The 13,272-nt window shown below is 37.2% G+C and overlaps 1 non-coding gene across 1 annotated transcript; it reads right to left on the minus strand.

Annotated features, from left to right (window-relative positions):
* Nucleotides 1-12,375: 12,375 nt before the first annotated feature.
* LOC148577416 (small nucleolar RNA R71) lies at nt 12,376-12,483 on the minus strand. The gene has a single exon (XR_015904173.1). It is a non-coding gene; the product is annotated as a small nucleolar RNA R71 (small nucleolar RNA).
* Nucleotides 12,484-13,272: the final 789 nt, after the last annotated feature.

Here is a 13,272-nt window from a genome sequence, read left to right on the forward strand (position 1 = left end):
CTTTTTGGGAATGAACTGTTTAGCATTATAGTTTACAATGTCTGCAAACCAAGGTACTGTATGGATGGTATAGAGTTGCTCATCTGGAAAAGATTCGAATATGTCAGTGGAGGGAGAAAAAGTCCCTACTATTGGCTCAATCCGGGACAAGTGATTAGTTACCTGATTTTCTGTCCCTTTTCTGTATCTAATTTCTATATCAAACTCTTGCAGGAGTAACACCCATCTTATAAGTCTGGGTTTAGAATCCTGCTTAGTGAGTAAATATTTTAGAGCAGCATGGTCAGTATATATAATGACCTTAGATCCCACTAGGTAGAATCTGAACTTGTCAATGGCATAAACCACTGCAAGTAGCTCATTTTCTATAGTAGTGTAGTTTTTCTGCGCATCATTTAATATGCGACTAGCATAATAAATGACATGTAAAAGCTTGTCATGTCTCTGACCTAGGACTGTGCCTATTGCATGATCACTTGCATCACACATTAGCTCAAATGGCAAGTCCCAGTTGGGTGCAGAGATGATAGGAATAGTGACAAGCTTGGCCTTCAGAGTTTCAAAGGCATGCAGGCGTTCTTGGTCAAAGACGAATGGAACATCAGTGGCCAAGAGATTACACAGGGGTTTGGCGATTTTTGAAAAATCTTTTATGAACCGCCTGTAAAACCCTGCGTGTCCTGGGAAGCTTCTGATTGCCTTAACACTAGTAGGTGGAGGTAAGCGTTTGATCACTTTCACCTTAGCTTGATCCACTTCTATCCCTTTATTTGAGATCCGATGCTTGATAAACCACTATTTTATGATTTATCTTGTGCTCAATTGAGTGTTTTTATAAATTCTTCAACCACTTATTCATATAATTTGCATGGTTTTACAATTCCTTCCTTATTCTATGATATATGTGAAAACATGTTTCCTATGCTTTAAAAATATTAATTTTAATTATCCTTTATTACCATTCGATGCCGTGATCTGTGTGTTAAGTAATTTCAGGCTTCATAGGGCAGGAATGGTTTAGAGGACAGAAAGGAAACACGTAAAAATGGAAGGAACACACAAAATGGAGTTTTGAAGAAAATGGCAACGACACGCACGCATGGATGACGCGTACACGTGCCTAGCGCAAAACGCAAGCGACGCGTACGCGTGACTGACGCGTACGTGTGACAAGGAAAATTTCCAAATGAAGCGCACGCGTGACCCACGCGCACGCGTGACGGACGCCATGTGCAGAAAATTGCAGAAGTCGCCCCAGCAATTTCTGGTCCCTTTTTTGGCCCAAATCCAAGCCCAGAAACACAGAATAAGAGGCTGGAGAATGAGGGAATCAAGAGACACAATTGATACAACATTCATAATTCACAATTTTTAGGTTTTAGATGTAGTTTTCTAGAGAGAGGCTCTCTCGTCTCTCTTAGGTTTTAGAATTAGGATTTCTCTTAGTTTATGGTTATTTCTTCATTCCAGGTTCAATGTTCCTTTAATTTATGTTTCTCTTCTACTTTTATTTATTCTAATGCTTTTACTTGTTAATTACTTATGTTGCCAAATTGGCTTATGAACCTTCCTATGTTAGATTTGAATTTATGTTTAAATGCAATTTGAGGTATTTCAGATTTATGATTGCTTTCTTCTATTTATGATATAAATCATTTAGATTTTTTCCCCTTTGCTTTGGTTAAGTAATTGGTGACACTTGAGTTGTCAAACTCGGTGGTTGATTGAAAATTGGAACTTGCTGATTGATTTGGATCCCTCTAAAGCTAGTCTTTCCATAGGAGTTGACTAGGACTTGAGGAATCAAGTTAATTAGTCCACTTGACTTTCCTTTATTTAGTAAGGGTTAACTAAGTGGGAGCAATAAACAATTCTCATCACACCTGATAAGGATAACTAGGATGGGATTTCCATTTCTCATACCTTGCCAAGAGTTTTCTTAATTATTAATTTATTTTTCTTGTCATTTAAATTACTTGTTCCTTATTTCAAAAAACCCAAAATTATACCTTTTTCATAACCAATAATAAATCATACTTCCCTGCAATTCCTTGAGAAGATGACCTGAGGTTTAAATACTTTGGTTATAAATTTTATTGGGTTTACTTAAGTGACAACCAAAACTTTTGTACGAAGGGATTTTCTGTTGGTTTAGAAACTATACCTACAACGTGATTATTTTTTATGAATTTCTTTACTAGCAAAAGTCCTCTCGTCAATGCCCAAGAACAATGCCTTCAGTTACCATGAAGTGGAATTTATCCCCGTTTAGAACTAGGTTTGTTTTTTGGCATCTTTTTCAGGACCAGGGTCAGATGATCAAGATAGGAGTCAAATGAGTCGCCATAAACAGAGAAGTCATCCATGAATACTTCAGGGAATTTCTCTACCATATCAGAGAAGATGGATAGCATGCATCTCTAAAAGGTGGCAGGCACATTTCATAGGCCAAATGGCATTCGTCTAAAGGCGAACACGCCAGATGGACATGTGAATGCTGTTTTCTCTTGATCTTGTGGATCTACTGCTATTTGATTGTACCCAAAATATCCATCCAGGAAATAATAAAAAGCATGACCTGCTAGTCTTTCTAGAATTTAGTCAATAAAGGGTAAAGGAAAATGATCTTTCCTAGTGGTGTCATTGAGTTTTCTGTAGTCAATGCACATACGCCACCTTGTAACTGTCCTTTTCAGGATCAACTCATTCGTTTCATTATGAACCACTGTCATCCCTCCCTTCTTAGGGACAACTTGGATAGGGCTCACTCAGGGGCTATCAGAAATAGGATAAATGATTCCAGCCTCCCAGAGTTTAGTGACTTCCTTCTGCACTACTTTCTTCATAGATGGATTCAAACGCTTCTGTGGTTGTACCACTGGTTTAGTATTATCCTCCAACAAGATTTTATGCATGCATCGGTTGGGCTAATGCCCTTAAGGTCACTTATAGTCCACCCAAGGGTGATCCTATATATTTTAAGCACTTGGATTAGTGCTTCTTCTTCATGTGGCTCTAGTGTAGAGCTTATGATCACAGGATATGTATCTCTCTCTCTCCCAGAAATGTATATTTCAGGGAGGAAGGCAATTGCTTAAGCTCAAGCTTAGGAGGCTTCTCCTTTTCCTCAGAGGTTGTTTCCATAAGTTCCTCTGAATCAGGCTGAGTATCATCAAAGATATCATCTAGCCCTTCCTTAAAGCTTTCGACCATGTTGACCTCTTCCACCAGGGAATCAATGAGGTCAATGCTCATGCATTGCTTAGGAATGTCTAGATGCTGCATAGCCTTGACAGCATTCTGTACGAACTTTTCCTCATTGACTCTTAGGGTTACTTCCCCTTTTTCAACATCAATGAGGGTCCGTCTTGTAACTAGAAAAGGTCTTCCTAGAATAATGGATGCACTCTTGTGCCCCCTCCATGTCCAATACCACAAAGTCAGTGGGAAAGGCAAAGGGTCTAACCCTGACAATCATGTCTTCAACTACTCCTGATGGTATCTTATAGAACCATCAGCAAGTTGAAAGCACATGCGGGTTGGTCTGACTTCATCAGTCAAACTAAGCTTCTTTATTAGTAAAGCAGGTATTAGGTTGATACTTGCTCCAAGGTCACATAGAGCTGTCCTTGTACAAGCATCCACCTAGAGTGCATGGTATCATAAAGCTTACAGGGTCTTTAAGCTTCCCTGGTAAGCTATTCTGAATGATTGCACTGCATTCCTCAGTGAGGCGGACTATTTGTGTCTCTCTCCAATCATTCTTATGACTTAGAATGTCCTTCATGAACTTTTCATAAGAAGGTATCTGTTCAAGAGTCTCTGCAAAAGGGATCTTTATCTCTAATATTCTGAGATACTCCGCAAAGCGGGTAAACTGTTTATCCCTTTCCTCTTAACAGAGTTTCTGAGGAAATGGTATCTTAGCCTTATAATCATCAACCTTAGTTAATGAAGGCTGAATACCTTGTATGCTGGATTGGGGGTTACTAGCTTGCTTAGGAGGGTTGTTATCAGTTAATGGCTGACCTCCCTTGCTTGGGCGTTCAACGCCCAGTCTTTGCCCTTTCCTGACATTCATAGTAGAAGATGTCTAATTATACCCATTCTGAAAACATTTCAGTGGGACATTTTCTTAGCATCCTCTTGTACCTCTCCCAAGCATCATAAAGAGATTCACTGTCTCATTGTTTGAAGCCTTGGATATCCAGCCTCAGCTGGGTCATCTTTCTTGAGGAAAAGTAATGATATAAAAACTTGTCCACTAACTGTTTCTAAGTTTTTAAACTAGCGTTAGGCTGGTTATCCAACCACCTTTTTGATTGATCCTTTAAAGCAAAAGAAGAGCAATAACCTGTAGACCTCTTGGTCTACTCCCTCACTGTGTACTGTGTTAGCAATTGTTAAGAAATCTGCAAGGAATTCTATAGGTTCTTCCTGAGGAAGCCCAGAATACTAGCAGTTCTACTGCACCAGAGTAATAAGTTAAGGGTTTAATACAAAGCTACTAGCTCTGATTTGAGGTATGCTGATGCTTCTTCCATAGAAGTCAGCATTGGGACTTGTATAAGATCCCAGAGTTCTTCTGAATTCTTCATTCCCACTTGGGTTCATGATGGAGAAAGGTAGAAGAAGAGGAAGAAGAAATAGTAATAGAAAAAGAAATAGAAGTAGAAGAGATGAATAAGAATTAAAATAATTTTATTTATTTATTTATTTTATTCGAAATTAAAATTAATTAATTTAAAAGAAATAAAATTCAAAAAAGAAGAAAGAGAGATAGAAGAGAAGTTTTCGAAAATTGAGAGATAGAAGAGTCAATTAGGAAGTTTTGAAAAAGAAGAGAGAGAAGATGTGTAATTAATTATGAAAAGAATTGAAAATAAAATAGGATAGGAGATAAGATAAGAATTGAAATTAGAATTTTAAATTTTGAAAAAGATTTGAATTTTGAAAAGATTTAATTTTGAAAATTCAAATTTGAAATTTAAATTTTGGATTTTGAAACTGAATTTTTTGAAATTTGAAATTTAAATTTTTGAATTTTGAAAGTTAAATTTTTTAAATTTGAAATAAGATAAGATACGATTTTGAAAAAGATATGATTTTTGATTTTGAAAGATTTGATTTTTGAATTTAATGATGAAAGAGAAAAACACAAAAAAGACACAAAACTTAAAACTTTTAGATTTAATGCCCCTAATTTTCGAAAATTTTGGAGGAAAATACAAAGGAACACTAAACTTAAAAATTTTAAGATCAAGACACATAAAAGACTCAAGAACACTTTGAAGACTAGCAAGAACACAAAGAAAAAGACTTAAGAACTTTAAAGAACACAAGAACATAAAAAGAGCACCAAACTTAAAATTTTTAGAAAACCAACATACAATTTTCGAAAATTGAAAGAAAATAAATATGAAAACACCAAACTTAAAGAATTGAAACAAGAATTAAACAAAGAAACTATTTTTGAAAAATTTTTAGAAAGAAAGACTAGAAAATTCGAAAAACTCAAACAAGAACAAGAAAACAATCAAAAGACTTGAATAAAAAGATCAATAATAATGCCAAAAAGAAAATATTTTTGAAAGATTTTTGAAAAAAAAATAAAAGACTCAAACCAAGAACAAAGATTAATCAAAGAAAAGAAAAACATTTTTGAAAATTTTTTTAATTTTTTTTTGAAAATTGAGAAAAGGAAAATAAAGATAAAAGACTCAAATAAAATAAAAATTACCTGATTTAGGGAGCAAGACAATCCGTCAGTTTGTCCAAACTCAACAATCCCCAGCAACATCATGAAAAACTTGGTGCACGAATCACCATACCTTTGTACAGCTGTACCAGTAGGTGTACTGGGTTGTCCAAGTAATACCTGAGCGAGTCAGGGTCAGTCCCACAAGGATTGTGGTTTGAAGCAAGCTATGGTTATCTTGCAGGTCTTAGTCAGGCAGATCAAAAGGTTGTTGAATTGAATTTGGTTAAACCATAAAAAGAATAAAGCAAAAGGGGTAGAAAATACCTTGTATATTAGAAGGAAATCAGTGATAAGGATAAGGTAAAGGATTGGAATCAATAATGGGAATAGAGTTGAGGATGGGAGTTGCTTTGCCTTTCTGAATTAACTCCGGTATTACTGCTCACTTTACTTGTGAGTGATTTCTTCAATGGCAAGCTGTATGTGATTGACATTGGTTTGAGCAGCTGCCAATACTCCTCTAGATTTGAACCCCAGGTTTAGTGCGGATCCATTCTGATTGAGGGTGAAGCTTCTGAAGTTCATTCTCCTTGATAATCCTACTCAAAACGCCACAAACAAGGTCGAATCTTCCAGATCGGAGGATGCTACGCCTTAGGTTCTAGCCTCTACCACAGAGACCCTAATCTCCCCATAAATCGGTTGAACTGATGTCTCGAAAAGTCCCCAACGAAGTCGTGGATTAGTCGTTTGAGAGATGTGTATTCAAGCTGGTGGTTCATCATTGTCTGAATAAAGACGCACTCTAAACCCATGTAGAATGTGATAACCTTATGCCAGTTCAACACATTCATAGTGATGAAGAACGAATATACATCTTAGAATTAATCAAACACGGATAGAAGAGAAACAGTAATACTTTTATTAATTCATAGGAGTCACCAGGGCTCCTCCCCTCAACCTAGGAGGTTTAGAAACTCATGCTGATGGTAAAACATGTATGATGGTAAAAGTGATACCAAAGTTGTCAAAAAGTGTAAATAAAATCCCTTAAATACTAAACAATGACTAGTAAGGGTAAAACAATTTTTTTAGTGCTAAAATCTACTTCTGGGGCCCACTTGGTGAGTGTTTGGGCTGAACTTTGATGAGATCCACGTGCTATGAGGTCTCTTGGGCGTGGAACGCCAGCTAGGGGGTCCTTTTTGGGTGTTTGTACATTGGTTTCTGCTCTTTGGGCGCTGGACGCCTGGAAGGGGGCAGGTAGCTAGCGTTGGACGCTAGTTTTGGGCCTTCTAATCTGAAGCAAAGTATGGACTATTATATATTGCTGGAAAGCTTTGGATGTGCTTTCTTTGTCTCTGAATTAGACTTCTGCTCCAGCTCCTCAATTTCAGCCAGAAAATACCTGAAATTGTCCAAAAACACAAAAACTCATAGTAGAATCCAAAAGTATGATTTTAACACTAAAACTAATAAAAACTTAATGAAAACTAAATAAAACAGACTAAAAACTATATGAAAGTGATGCCAAAAAACGTATAAAATATCCGCTCATCATATGTCAATTAGACGGAGTTGTCATGTGAATTGATGGGGAGCCAGGTTGATGATGAACTTGAGATATTGATGATGGATGATGAGATTGGAACTTCAAAATGAATGATTATGGTCAATGGAATGAGTATGAATAGAAGTGTGCTATGAGCAGTGGCCTCTGAGATGGATTATGTGATTGTGACATGCATTGTTTTCCATCGTAGGGACTGTGGCAGTCTCCCACCTATGTTCGAATGTGAGGGCTGTGGCAGTCTCCTGCTCATGTGACATGTATTGTTTTGGTAAGTCGCTATGCACCTCGAGCAAGGGGTGTGGCAGTCTCTCGCTTGTCGAGGTAGCGGTGTCGGCATAGGGGCTGAGGTAGTCTCCCACTTACATTGATATGTGAGGACTGAGGCTGTCTCCCACTCACATAACCTTTCTGTCGCAGGAGTGAACTTGGGCACTATAACCTAAAAGAGTGTGCTGGGTACTATATCCACGGGTAAACAGTGTGCAGGGCACTATATCCCTGGTGTGGCAGATTCTCTGCTGCAAGAGTGTGCAAGGGACTATATCCTTGGTGTGGCAGAGAGGTGACATTCCTGGAGATATGTCGGGTTGGCATTTTGAACCGACAAGTGATATTACGAGCCAATAGGACAGGCATTCATCATGTGCATCTTCTATGTATTTGGCTTGCTCTGCTTAATTGCATCTTTGGCCGAAATATATAATATGCTTACTTGCTAGTTGTTTTAATTGCTGTACATGTATATTACTTGTGTCTTACTTGCTTGCATTATCTGTGATTGTCTGGTGCTGAGGAGGTTAAGTAGGCGGTGGCGATGGAATCACGTGGAGGGTAGGTTGGCGAAGGCTGTGGGATACAGCAGTGCGATTGTGATGAGCGGATAATTTATACGCTTTTTGGCATTGTTTTTAGTATGTTTTTAGTAGGATCTAGTTACTTTTAGGGATGTTTTCATTAGTTTTTGAGTTAAATTCACATTTCTGGACTTTACTATGAGTTTGTGTGTTTTTCTGTGATTTCAGGTATTTTCTGGCTGAAATTGAGGGACTTGAGCAGAAATCAGATTCAGAGGTTGAAAAAGGACTGCTGATGCTGTTGGATTCTAACCTCCCTGCACTCAAAGTGGATTTTCTGGAGCTACAGAACTCGAAATGGCGCGCTTCCAATTGCGTTGGAAAGTAGACATCCAGGGCTTTCCAGAAATATATAATAGTCCATACTTTGGCCAAGAATTGACGACGTAAACTGGCGTTCAACGCCAGCCTTCTGCCCAAATCTGGCGTCCAGCGCCAGAAAAGGATCCAGAACCAGAGTTGAACGCCCAAAGTGGCACAGAAACTGGCGTTCAACTCCACAAATGGCCTCTGCACGTGCTACACTTAAGCTCAGCCCAAACACACACCAAGTGGGCCCCGGAAGTGGATTTATACATCAAATACTTACTCATGTAAACCCTAGTAGCTAGTTTATTATAAATAGGACCTATTACTATTGTATTAGGCATCTTTTGATCAGCCTTTGATCTATTGATCACGTAAAAGGGGGCTGGCCATCTCGGCCATGCCTGGACCTTCACTTATGTATTTTCAACGGTAGAGTTTCTACACTCCATAGATTAAGGTGTGGAGCTCTGCTGTTCCTCAAAGATTAATGCAAAGTACTACTGTTTTCTATTCAATTCTTCTTATCTCTCTTCTAAGATATCCATTCGCACCCAAGAACGTGATGAAGGTGATGATTATGTGTGACGCTCATCATCCTTCTCCCTTATGAACGCGTGCCTGACAAACACTTCTGTTCTACATGAATTAAGCTAGAATGAGTATCTCTTAGATCTCCTAACCAGAATCTTCGTGGCGTAAGCTAGAATGATGGCGGCATTCAAGAGAATCCGGAAGGTCTAAACCTTGTCTGTGGTATTCCGAGTAGGATTCAATGATTGAATGACTGTGACGAGCTCCTAACTCGCGATTGCAGGGCGTTAGTGACAGACGCAAAAGGATAGTAAATCCTATTCCAGCATGATCGAGAACCGACAGATGAATAGCCGTGCCGTGACAGGGTGCGTGAGCATATTATTCACTGAGAGGATAAGATGAAGCCATTGGCAAGGGTGATGCCTCCAGACGATTAGCCGTGCCGTGACAGGGCATTGGATCATTTTCCCGTGAGATGACCGAAAGTAGCCATTGACAGTGGTGATGTATCACATAAAGCCAGCCATGGAAAGGAGTAAGACTGATTGGATGAAGATAGCAGGAAAGCAGAGGTTCAGAGGAACGAAAAGCATCTCCATTCGCTTATCTGAAATTCCTACCAATGAATTACATAAGTACCTCTATCCCTTTTATTGTTTATTTTAATCTAATAAAATATCATGTTTAAATCCGTCTGACTGAGATTTGCAAGGTGACCATAGCTTGCTTCATACCAACAATCTCCGTGGGATTCGACCCTTACTCACGTAAGGTATTACTTGGACGACCCAGTGCACTTGCTGGTTAGTTGTATCGAAGTTGTGACAATTATGAATTAAGCTCAAAGCACCAAGCTTTGGAGCCATTACCAGGGATTGTTTGAGCCTGGACATCACAATTTCGTGCACCAAGTTTTTGGCGCCGTTGCCGGGGATTGTTCGAGTTTGGACAACTAACGGCTCATCTTGTTGCTCAGATTAGGTAATTTTTCCTTTTATTTTATTTTCAAAAATTTGTCAAAAATGTTTTCAAAAATCTATCATCTGTTTTCGAAAAAAATAAATAAAAACGTTTTCAAAAATTTTATTCAAAATCTTTAAGAATGAATTCTAGTGTTTCATGAAGCATGTGAAGCCTGGCTGGCTGTAAAGCCATGTCTAAATTCTTTTGGACTGAAGCTTCCAACCATCAGCTCTTACACGACTGTAGGGTATGTCAGGCGTGTCATGTCTGAATTAAATGCTGAAGCTTGGCTGGCCATTGGCCATGTCTATTGTTTTGGACCGGAGCTTTCATTGAAAGCTTGGCTGGCTAGTGAGCCATGTCTAATTCCTGGACTGAAGCTTTAGACTAAGAATGCAAGATTCCTGGAATTCATGTTAAAAATTTTGGAATCCTTATTTTTTCTTTTTCATATAATTTTCGAAAAAAATACAAAAAAAAAAATTAGAAAATCATAAAAATCAAAAATATTTTTCTGTTTCTTATTTGAGTCTTGAGTCACATTATAAGTTTGGTGTCACTTGCATATGCATCTTGCATTTTTTCGAAAATATCATGCATTCATAGTGTTCTTCATGATCTTCAAGTTGTTCTTGGTAAGTCTTCTTGTTTGATCTTGATGATTTTTTGTTTTGTGTCTTTTCATGTTTATCATATGCATTCTTGAATTCTTAGTGCGTAAGCATTAAAGAATTCTAAGTTTGGTGTCTTGCATGTTTTCTTTGCATTAAAAATTTTTCAAAAATATGTTCTTGATGTTCATCATGACATTCATAGTGTTCCTGGTGTTCATCTTGACATTCATAGCATTCTTGCATGCATCACATGTTTTGATCTAAAAATTTCATGCATTGCATCTTTTTAGTGTTTTTCTCTCTCATCATAAAAATTCAAAAAATAAAAAAAAAAATATCTTTCCCTTTTTCTCTCATCAAATTCGAAAATTTGGATTGACTTTTTTAAAAATTTTTAAAATCAAATTGTTTCTCATGAGTCAAATCAAATTTTCAATTTGAAAATCTTATCTTTTTCAAAATCTTTTTCAAAAATCAAATCTTTTTCAAAATTCTTAGTTATTTTCGAAAATTCCAAAAATATTTTTCAAAAATCTTTTTCTTATTTTTAAATCAAATTTTCGAAAACAACTAATCAATTAATGTTTTGATTCAAAAATTTGAAGTTTGTTACTTGCTTGTTAAGAAAGATTCAAACTTTAAGTTCTAGAATCATATCTTGTGATTTTTTATGAATCAAGTCATTAATTGAGATTTTAAAAATCAAATCGTTTTCAAAAACTAATCTCAATCATATCTTTTCAAAAATATCTTCTTATCTTATCTTTTTCAAAAATATCTTTTCAAAATATCTTTTCTAACTTCCTAACTTCTTATCTTTTCAAAAATTTGTTTCAACTAACTAACTAACTTTTTGTTTGTTTCTTAACTTTTTCAAAACCACCTAACTAATTCTCCTTTTCTAATTTTCGAAAATACCTCCCCCTTTTTTCAAAAATTTCTTTTTTATTTACTAATTATTTTTATTTTTATTTTTATTTAAAAAAAAAAAATTTTCGAAAAAAAATACTAACAATTTTCAAAAACCAATTTTCAAAAATCACTAACCCTTTTTCAAAATAATTTTCGAAAATTATTCCTCCCCCATCTCATTCTATTTATTCATTCATATCCTAACATCTCATCTCACATCTCATCTCACATCTCTTCCATTCGTACAGTTGCATTTCTTCTTTTACATCACGTGCTTTGTCTCCCCCTCTTTTCTTCCACTCACAAAGGGATCCCTATACTGTGGTATAAAGGATCTCTATTATTATTATTATCATTTTCCTGTCCATTCTTCCTTGTCATATGAGCAGGAGCAAGGATAAGAACATTCTTGTGGAAGCAGATCCAGAACCTGAAAGGACTCTGAAGAGAAAATTAAGAGAAGCTAAAATACAACAATCCAGAGAAAACTTTTCAGAAATTTTTGAACAGGAAGAGGAGATGGCAGCCGAAAATAATAATAATATAAGGAAGATGCTTGGTGACTTTACTGCACCTAATTCCAATTTACATGGAAGAAGCATCTCTATTCCTGCCATTGGAGCAAACAACTTTGAGCTGAAACCTCAATTAGTTTCTCTGATGCAGCAGAACTGCAAGTTTCATGGACTTCCATCTGAAGATCCTTTTCAGTTCTTAACTGAATTCTTGCAGATATGTGATACTGTTAAGACTAATGGAGTAGATCCTGAAGTCTACAGGCTCATGCTTTTCCCTTTTGCTGTAAGAGACAGAGCTAGATTATGGTTGGATTCTCAACCCAAAGACAGCCTGAACTCTTGGGATAAGCTGGTCACGGCTTTCTTAGCCAAGTACTTTCCTCCTCAAAAGCTGAGCAAGCTTAGAGCTGATGTTCAAACCTTCAGACAGAAAGAAGGTGAATCTCTCTATGAAGCTTGGGAAAGATACAAACAGTTGACCAAAAAGTGTCCTTCTGACATGCTTTCAGAATGGACCATCCTGGATATATTCTATGATGGTTTATCTGAGCTATCAAAGATGTCACTGGACACCTCTGCAGGTGGATCCATTCACCTAAAGAAAACGCCTGCAGAAGCTCAAGAACTCATTGACATGGTTGCTAATAACCAGTTCATGTACACTTCTGAAAGGAATCCTGTGAGTAATGGGACGCCTATGAAGAAGGGAGTTCTTGAAGTTGATACTCTGAATGCCATATTGGCTCAGAATAAAATATTGACTCAGCAAGTCAATATGATCTCTCAGAGTCTGCATGGAATGCAAGCTGCATCCAACAGTACTCAAGAGGCATCTTCTGAAGAAGAAGCCTATGATCCTGAGAACCCTGCAATAGCAGAGGTAAATTACTTAGGTGAACCTTATGGAAACACCTATAACTCAACATGGAGAAATCATCCAAATTTCTCATGGAAGGATCAAAAGCCTCAACAAGGCTTTAATAATGGTGGAAGAAACAGGTTTAGCAATAACAAACCTTTTCCATCATCAACTCAGCAACAGACAGAGAACTCTGAACAAAATGCTTCTAATTTAGCAAATCTAGTCTCTGATCTATCTAAGGCCACTGTAAGTTTCATGAATGAAACAAGGTCTTCCATTAGAAATTTGGAAGCACAAGTGGGCCAGCTGAGTAAAAGGATCACTGAAATCCCTCCTAGTACTCTCCCAAGCAATACAGAAGAGAACCCAAAAGGAGAGTGCAAGGCCATTGACATAAGTGCCATGGCCGAACCAGTAAGGGAAGGAGAGGAC

Source organism: Arachis ipaensis, chromosome B1 (assembly GCF_059453495.1).
Source record: "Arachis ipaensis isolate K30076 ecotype BB chromosome B1, ASM5945349v1, whole genome shotgun sequence".
Lineage (NCBI taxonomy): Eukaryota > Viridiplantae > Streptophyta > Magnoliopsida > Fabales > Fabaceae > Arachis > Arachis ipaensis.